Source organism: Protopterus annectens, chromosome 9.part0 (genome assembly GCF_019279795.1).
Source record: "Protopterus annectens isolate FY-2018-M chromosome 9.part0, PAN1.0, whole genome shotgun sequence".
NCBI lineage: Eukaryota > Metazoa > Chordata > Ceratodontiformes > Protopteridae > Protopterus > Protopterus annectens.
Genome location: NC_056743.1, coordinates 153,490,815 through 153,498,950, shown reverse-complemented (window position 1 = coordinate 153,498,950; position 8,136 = coordinate 153,490,815).

Genomic DNA, 8,136 nt, shown 5'->3' with positions numbered 1-8,136 from the left:
CAAATGGAACAGAATCTCCTATGGAGGAAATATCTTTAGCGAGACTATCTCCAGTATGTGTGACCACTTCAAAAGGGACAGTACAGAGATGACAGTGGTCCAAAAATGTTATTACAGCCTCATCCAAGTACAGTTCCGTAGCCCTTCAGCCATTCCTCCTGCTATACCAGGCTTTTTAGATGCTTTTGCATCTACTTCCACTCATCCTGACTCTCAGCCTCCAGCCCCAAAAAAAGCCGGACAGGTAATACAAAGTAGCCAAAGTCTGCAATTTTCTTTTCAAGTCCTCAGTTACAGACCCTTTGGTGATTTCATTAGCCTCTAATAAGGCTTCCAGGTCATTTCTTTCATCCCTTTGGATAAGGATAGCAGACAGAGAGGTTGGGCAAGAAAATCTGCACCTCAGCCACCCTGGCCTTCAGAGCCATAAACTACCAAACTCACATGACCAGATGTAATCTGGAACTCCTCTCTCAACTTTCAAAATATATTTCAGACATGCCAGACTCAGAAAGCAAGACCTTAGAATCCTCCCTCACTGCTACCTCTTCTGAGGTAGCCAGACATTTTATTAAATGCAGTTATGATGCTATAGAAGCAACCTCAAGAGCTGCAGCTTCCTTTTTTGCCCTAAGATTTGCCTGGCTAAAGCTTCAGCCACTCCTGGAGGACATTTATGCAAAACTAATGAATGCCCCCCCCCCCCTTGGACATCTCTGCCCATTTTGATAAGCCCTCTGCAGAACTTTTTAAATCTCTGCAAGAGAAAAGTAAGGAACTTAAAAATCTTAAGCACATTCTAGTATCCCCTGTACCTAAATTTCACAGGAGTTACCCTGCAAAACAAGTCTTTATATGCAGGCAATCCAGAACCCCATAATCAAAATCTGAAAAAAGGCCTAAGAAAATGCATCATTTTCCTCTTACATCTTCCTCCTCTTCTCAGCCAGCTAATCAGCTCTTTCCTGATCAGACTGGCTGCTCCTCATGACTTCTCAGGAAGTCAGGACACCCTTCCCTCTCTTACCACCTAACCCTATCCCTTCTATCCTGGGAACTCATCACGCAAGACTCTTGGGTGTTAAGCATCATCAAGAGGGGGTGCTTCATGGTCTGGCACAAGGTGCCTCCCTTCAGGGGTATACCCCAACCTGCAAGAGAACAGGAGCTTCTTTTTCTTCCAGTCCTGAAAAACCTGCTTGAACAGGCAACTATTGAGCCTGCCAGTAGGGAAGAGGCTTCTAATTGTGCCTATTCCTAGTTCCCAGGAAGAAAGGTCCTTGTAGACCCATCCTAGACCTCTTACCTCAGCAATTTTCTCATAGTTCCCTCATTCAAAATGCTTACCCTGCAAAGTTTATTCCCTCTTATCCTCCTCCAAGCATTCCTAGTCTCCATAGATATCAAGGATGCTTACCTCCATAAATGCATTCACCCCAGATACAGGAGATTCCTATGGTTCTGTGTGTGATCCTTGCACTATCAGTTCTCTGCTTTGTCTTTTGGACTCTCCATTTCCCCGAGAGTCTTCACAAAATGCCTAGTATCTTTGTTTGTCTTCTGCAGACTTCAAGGTATCCTAATCGTCTCCTACCTAGATGACCTTTTAATTCAAGTCATTTCCCAACTGGAATTGAACAAAAAATCTCCAGTTAACAATTGCCATTCTGCAAAGCCTGCGATTCAACATAAATTTCACAAAATCATCCCTGGTCCCATCCCAGGACCATGTCTTTCTGGGATGCAGATCTTAAACTAATAGTAAAGTAGTGTCCCTTCCACCTACCAAGGTGCAGGAGATTTCTCTGTTCTTACGGAAATTCTCCCCCTCAATCTGCTGGCTGCAAGACAGTCCCTGAGATTTTTGGGGTTGATGGCATCCACCATCCTATTCTTCCTCTTGCAAGGCTACACATGAAAAATTACAATGGTTCCAAAAGTCAGTGTGGTTTCAACATGCCCACCCTCTGGAATACCAAATCTCTCTTCTACCCTTTCTCAAGAAGGAAGCTCCAGTGGTAGATAACACAGCTGCCTCTAAACTCAGGCCTCCCCATTCACCCACTGCCACCAACTCAAGTGCTGTACATGGATGCTGGGGAGCAGCCCTGGATGATCACACAGTACAAGGACAGTGGACATCCTCCTAAAAGGAGTGATCACATAAACATCAAGGAAATGAAGGTACTAATCCTTGCCCTTCAAAACTTCCAGTCCCTGCTCAGACCAGAGAGGCTATGTATACACACAGACAATATGACAGTCTTGTAGTACATCAGAAAACAGGGGGAACAAGATCCTCCCTCCTGTGCAAACTAGCTATACAGGCCTGAGACCTAGCACACCTACTAGATATCTCCTTCCAGGTGGTCTACATCTCTTCCAATCACAATGCTGTGGCAGACACACTAAGCAGATCTGGAACATAGGCCTATGAATGGATGCTTCACAGGGATGTGTTCCTGGACATTCTCCAGAAGTGGGGTATTCCACAGATAGACTTATTTGCCTCTCCCTGAACAAGAAAATTCCAAATTCTGTGCCAGAGAACCACATTTTCAGGCATGGAGAGTGGATGCCCTATCAGTCTTCTGGAAGGGGAAATTCCTTTCCTGTATGAATTTCCCCCGTCCACTTATCCCGAATGTCTTGCTGAAAATTCAACAGGACAAACTGAAAATCTTGCTGGTCACTCCCTATTGGCCAAGACAGCATTGGTTCCCCCCTGCTCCTTCATCTAGCTAACGGCAGTCACCACAAGTTATCCCTCAGAGTGGACCTTCTAACACAGAACAAGGGCTCATTCATCCACCCTCAGTTAGAGACCCTCCAACTGATCCTGTGGGTCATATATCCTTGATTCCTTTCAGACATCTTTATTTTGAGGATGGGCTTCAAGTCCTGCAGGAGGAAAAGGGAACCTAAAACCAGAAAATCTTACCTTTCAAAATGGTATAGGTTCTCACTTTTGTGTCGTAAGAAAAACCAAGACCCGCTTACAGTGGACACCCCTATTGTCCACTGTCATATTTGTGTGAATTGCTTAGTGCAGGATTAACTTACTCTTCCATAAAAGCACATCTGTCAGCTATCTCTCCCTGTCTGTCACTTTCTCCACTTTTTTTGCTTCCAGATTTGAATCAAAACAATTCTTAAAAGGTGTCCTTCACATCAGACCTCCCAGGAGACCTGTAGCTCCACCCTGGGACTTCAACTTTGTGCTGGAGGAACTGACATAAGCTCCTTTTGAGCCACCTTCTTCTAGCTTTCTTAAATACTGTACTTGGAAAACTGTCTTCCTGGTGGCTATTACCTCCGCCAGATGGATTTCGTAATTACAAGCCCTTACTCATCTCCTGCTTTCCTGTCTTTCCACAAAAGTAGGGCTTCCCTTCAAACCAATCCCTCCTTCATGCCAAAGGTAATCATTGAATTGTCCTTGAACCAGGCTATGATCTCCCCACCTTTTTGTCCCTCTCCCCAGAACAGTAGTGAGAGGATCATTTACATCCTTGATGTACACACACAACTTAGTTTCTTCTTAAACAAGACTAAACCTTTTAAGAAATCGGACAAACTGTTTGTCCTTTCACCCCAAGGCTGTGGGACTGCCTGTGTCCAAACAGACCATCTCCAATTGGATATACAAATTTATTAGCTTTTGCTATTCTCACCATGGTAAAGCTCTTCCAGACTCTGTCAAAGCTCACTCCGTGAGGGAGTGTCTTCTTCGGGGACCTTCCTCAAAGGGTTGGACACCAACTCTGTACAGAAGCAGCTACTTGGACATCTGTCCATACCTTCACCAAACATTATAAGCTGTCATTTCCAGATCCTGGGAAGGATTTGCAAGGGCCATTCTCATTGGCTTCATAGAAAATTCCTCTGCCACATTCTCCTCACTTTCTGCATGAGCTTTTGTACTCTCACTTATGTCAGGAATGCTGCAACAGATGAATAGAAAGACATAGATTAGTTCTGTAAGAACTTACCATAATGATAATGTCCTTCTCTTCTCTGTTGCAGTATTTCATCCCTCCTTCCTTCCCCCCACTTCTTGCCTTTCTTATGGCCAACTTCTGCTAGTGGTCTATGTCAGACATACCGTGCAGCCTAGGTAGTAGAAGGCTTTGATGTACTGGCCAACGTTGGGTCAGCACTTCTGACAGGCAACTCCCTTATATCAGGAATACTGAAACAGATGAGAAGTACATCTCACTATGGTAAGTTCTTACACTACTAATCTTTCTTAGGATACCTCTTGCAAGACTCCACATGTGAAAGATGCTGTGGTTTTTGAAGTCTCTCTGGTCCCAGCATCAATACCCTTGATCTTTTCAAATCCCACTGCTGGGGTTTATTAGAAGAGAAGTCACTTGATAGAGACAACAGGTATCCCTAAATCCAGGCATCCCCTTCTCCATTCCTGTTCCACAGATGCCTTGGACTTTCCTTGGGGAGCAATTTCAGGAGAGATGAAAGTGCAGGGTGTGTGGGACTCGGACAGATGCAAGCACATAAATATAAAATAAATGCACTTAACTCTTTAAATCTTCTTTGTTCTCTAGGACCTCTTCTTGTTGTTACAGGCAGTACCACAGTCATGTGGCACATCAACAAGCAAAGGGGGGGGGGCAGGTCATACTTTCTTAGGAGGCTAGCTCTTTAGCTTCACAGCACAATCTCACTCTATAGGCATTCTATATTCCATGAAAGCAAAACTGTGTGGCAGACAATCTGATCAGGTCACAGGTAGACCTTCATGAATGGAAACTGAATCAGGGATATTCCAAGATTTGATCTATCTGTTGTGGGGAGTTCCTCATGTGTGCCTCTTTGCCTCATTTCTGAAGAATCAGCTGACAAGATTGTTTTCCAGGACTCCATGCAAGAAGGCCTGGAAGACAGATGCCTTTGCTTTTCCTTGGACAGAAATGTTCCTCCACTAATATCCTGAGTGTTTTTGAAGATTAAGAAGGAATCCCCTAAGATCATTGTGGTGACTCCCATCTTGCCCAGCCAACTGTATTTGTCCCTTCTTTTGGAAATGGCCAGGGACAATTATTACAAACTTCCTCACAGACTAGATGTACTTACACAAGAAAAGAGGCATTTAATACATTCCAACAGCAATCGACTTCAATTGACTATCTGGATGATATGGTTTTAATTCCTTTTAGACCCCTTTTTACTGAGGGCATGCAGCATGGACTAGTGCAAGCAAGAAAACCTGCTACCAGAAGTCATATATTAGCAAATGGAAAATGTTTTATAGGTAGTGCCAACAACATAGTCAGCACCCATTCAGGGCTAGTTTTTCTCTATTTTTCTTAATACCTGTGTAAGTTACTATCCTTCTTAATCTTCTGTCAAGGTTCATTTGTCAGCCATTTCAGCATACTTGCCCATGGATCATCCTCTTCAATGCAGTTGTGTGTCAAAATGTTTTTGAAAGGGGTTTTGCATAAGAGGCCTCATGAAAACTGCTGTCTTCTCTTTGGGATCTTAATTTTGTGTTAAAGAAGCTATCACTTGATTCATGTGAACCAACTAATCTGGATGACTTGAGATTCTTTACATGGAAAACCATTTTAATGTTTGCTCTGACCTCTGCAAGAAGAGTATCTGAGTCGCAAGCTCTTATAGTGAATCAACCCTATCTTGTTTTCTACAGGGATAGGGTTCTTTGAGAACTAATCCTTCTTTTTATGCCTAAAGTGATATCCTAGTTTATTTTAAGCCAAACAATCCATCTCTCCATTTTCTTTCCTGTACCTAAAAATGATGGAGAAAGGGTACGCCATACCTTGGATGTCAGTAAGACAACTCAAGTGCTATCTTGTCAGAATGAAGTCTTTCAGATCTATTGTTCATTGTTTGTGAAGGTAAGAAGGGACAACCTGTGTCAAAACAGACCATTTCAAAATGGTTGATGAAGGCAATTACCTTTTTTGTATACTCATCATAGCAAAACTATTCTAGGCATGGTCATGGCCCACCTTACCAGGGGCCTGGCTTTATCTATGGCTTTTTGGAAACGGTTGAAATCTAGAAGCGTTTTAGAAGCAGTGACTTGGTCCTCTACATATTTTTACAAACCATTATAAGCTTGATTCCTTCTCTAGGTCTGGATCACGCTTTGCAAGGACCATTCTACAGAAGTTCCTGGACTATCCTCCTTTCACCTCCCAAATTTAATACGCTAGAGTAATCAACCCATATAGCAAAGACTACTGCAGCAGTGATACATGTGATGAACATAGTACAGCTGTGTAAGTAAATGTACTATAACAGCGGATGTTTGAATGATAATTACTGCAGTAGCCACTCCCTTCCTCCATACCCCCTTGTTTTTGTTTTTTTTATACCAGGGTGTGGTTATTTATTTTTCATTCTTTTAGCATTGTTCTTTCAGTGCTCAGCCTTCCTCTCTCTTTTTGGCAGGAAAGCTGTGAAGGGGCTTGGTGCCCAAACTTGTCTTTTAGTCAGCAAAAGCATTGGAAGCTAACCGTCTGTTATATCCTTAGCAGGATATAACCCATATAGTAAGGCTACTGCAGCAGTGGTCATTTGAATATCTACTGTTATTGTAAGTTTACTTACACAACTGTACTTTCTCACTTACATTCCAGGTACTGATTTATAGCAAGCAGTAAAGAGAAATCAGCAGTATTACTACATAATTTGTGAGCACATTAAACTGTCTCAAGAATTGACGTGCTGTTTCAGATGTGAGACTTCAGCAAGAGAGAGAGACACTTTATACTGGGGGAAGCAATTTCATTAAGTGTAACTATGTCTACAAAATGCAAGCACATTGAAAAATACTCAGAAATAAAGCAAACACTTATCAGTCTGGCAGCACTAGAAATAAGCATAGAAATTAAATTATACCAATTTAAAAATGGAAATACACTTTAGAACTCAGGCTTGGCCCAATGTGGAAGCCTTATTTCTGAAGGGGTCTACATTGTGCCAAGACTTTCTGGTTTGTAGTCTGCTTTAATTTTCATATTTTCCCCTCTCAGGGTCCTCAGTGCAGATAGCAGTCTCACATGTGAAGTTGCATGCTAATACAGTAGTCAAGGGGGTTGTCTGATGATATTTAGCCATGCTCTCTCCACTAGAAATAGCTGTGGCTCCTGATTTGCTTGGCTGTGTGAATGAAGTTTTAGTGTAGTAGGACAAGGTGAATTCCATCAAATGAAGGTGGTCAGTCATTCTCTCCTATGGAAATACCCACTACACAGGTAAGTCAGAAAAGGCATAGAGGTATAGTGATGTCAGTGTGTGTGTGCATATGTATTTGACTGTGTGCCTGGCTGAGTAGCCACAATAGGGGGATCACAAGACTACATCTGTGTGTTTACATATGACTGTTTCCATAAATGTGATCTGCTGCTGTGGCGGCGTGTGTGTGTGTGTGTGTGTATGCATATGCATATGGGAGTCTGTTTGTGACCCTGTGGGAGGGATAGTGCCTTTCTAGTGTGATGCAGAGGACCAATAGGCAAAACACTAGCAAAGTGTTTGATTCAGAAACTTGGTAATTATTAATAAAGACTTTCTTACTGAAGCTATGCCTGTCTCTGAGTCATAATTTCATCCCATTACACAAATTGACCATCCATTGTTGATCAAGTAGCACAGGCAGTAAGACTTTCACTTAATCCTAAGGTCAGTTAAGAAAAAGGTAGATTATCGGTTAAATAGATTTTCATTGAATCTTAATGCTATGTAAATCCAACTTTTATTTTAACTGTTTTAAAAATGTACACAGAACAAATAAAGCTTCATACAGGTAATTGTTTCCTAGAGGTAATTCATTGATTCTATAGTTCTTATTTCTGCATGTATCTTTATTTTTCATAGCTTTGCTACCATGGTTCAGGTTTTTGACATGACAGAGCAACCAAACGTTCATCTGATATCAATCCTGTTACTGGACACAAAAAACAAACTTACAGGGGATAATGTGGTGAAACATGAAACCTGATCATCTGGCTTCTATGTTCACTTTTAGGCTTTTTGGATATGCACAGCTGAAGTGAATACAGCAATTCCCACTTTTTGTAAATCCTCGTATCTATACTTCCTAAGTCAAGTTTTAAAATTTCTATGTCCAAAAACTGGACG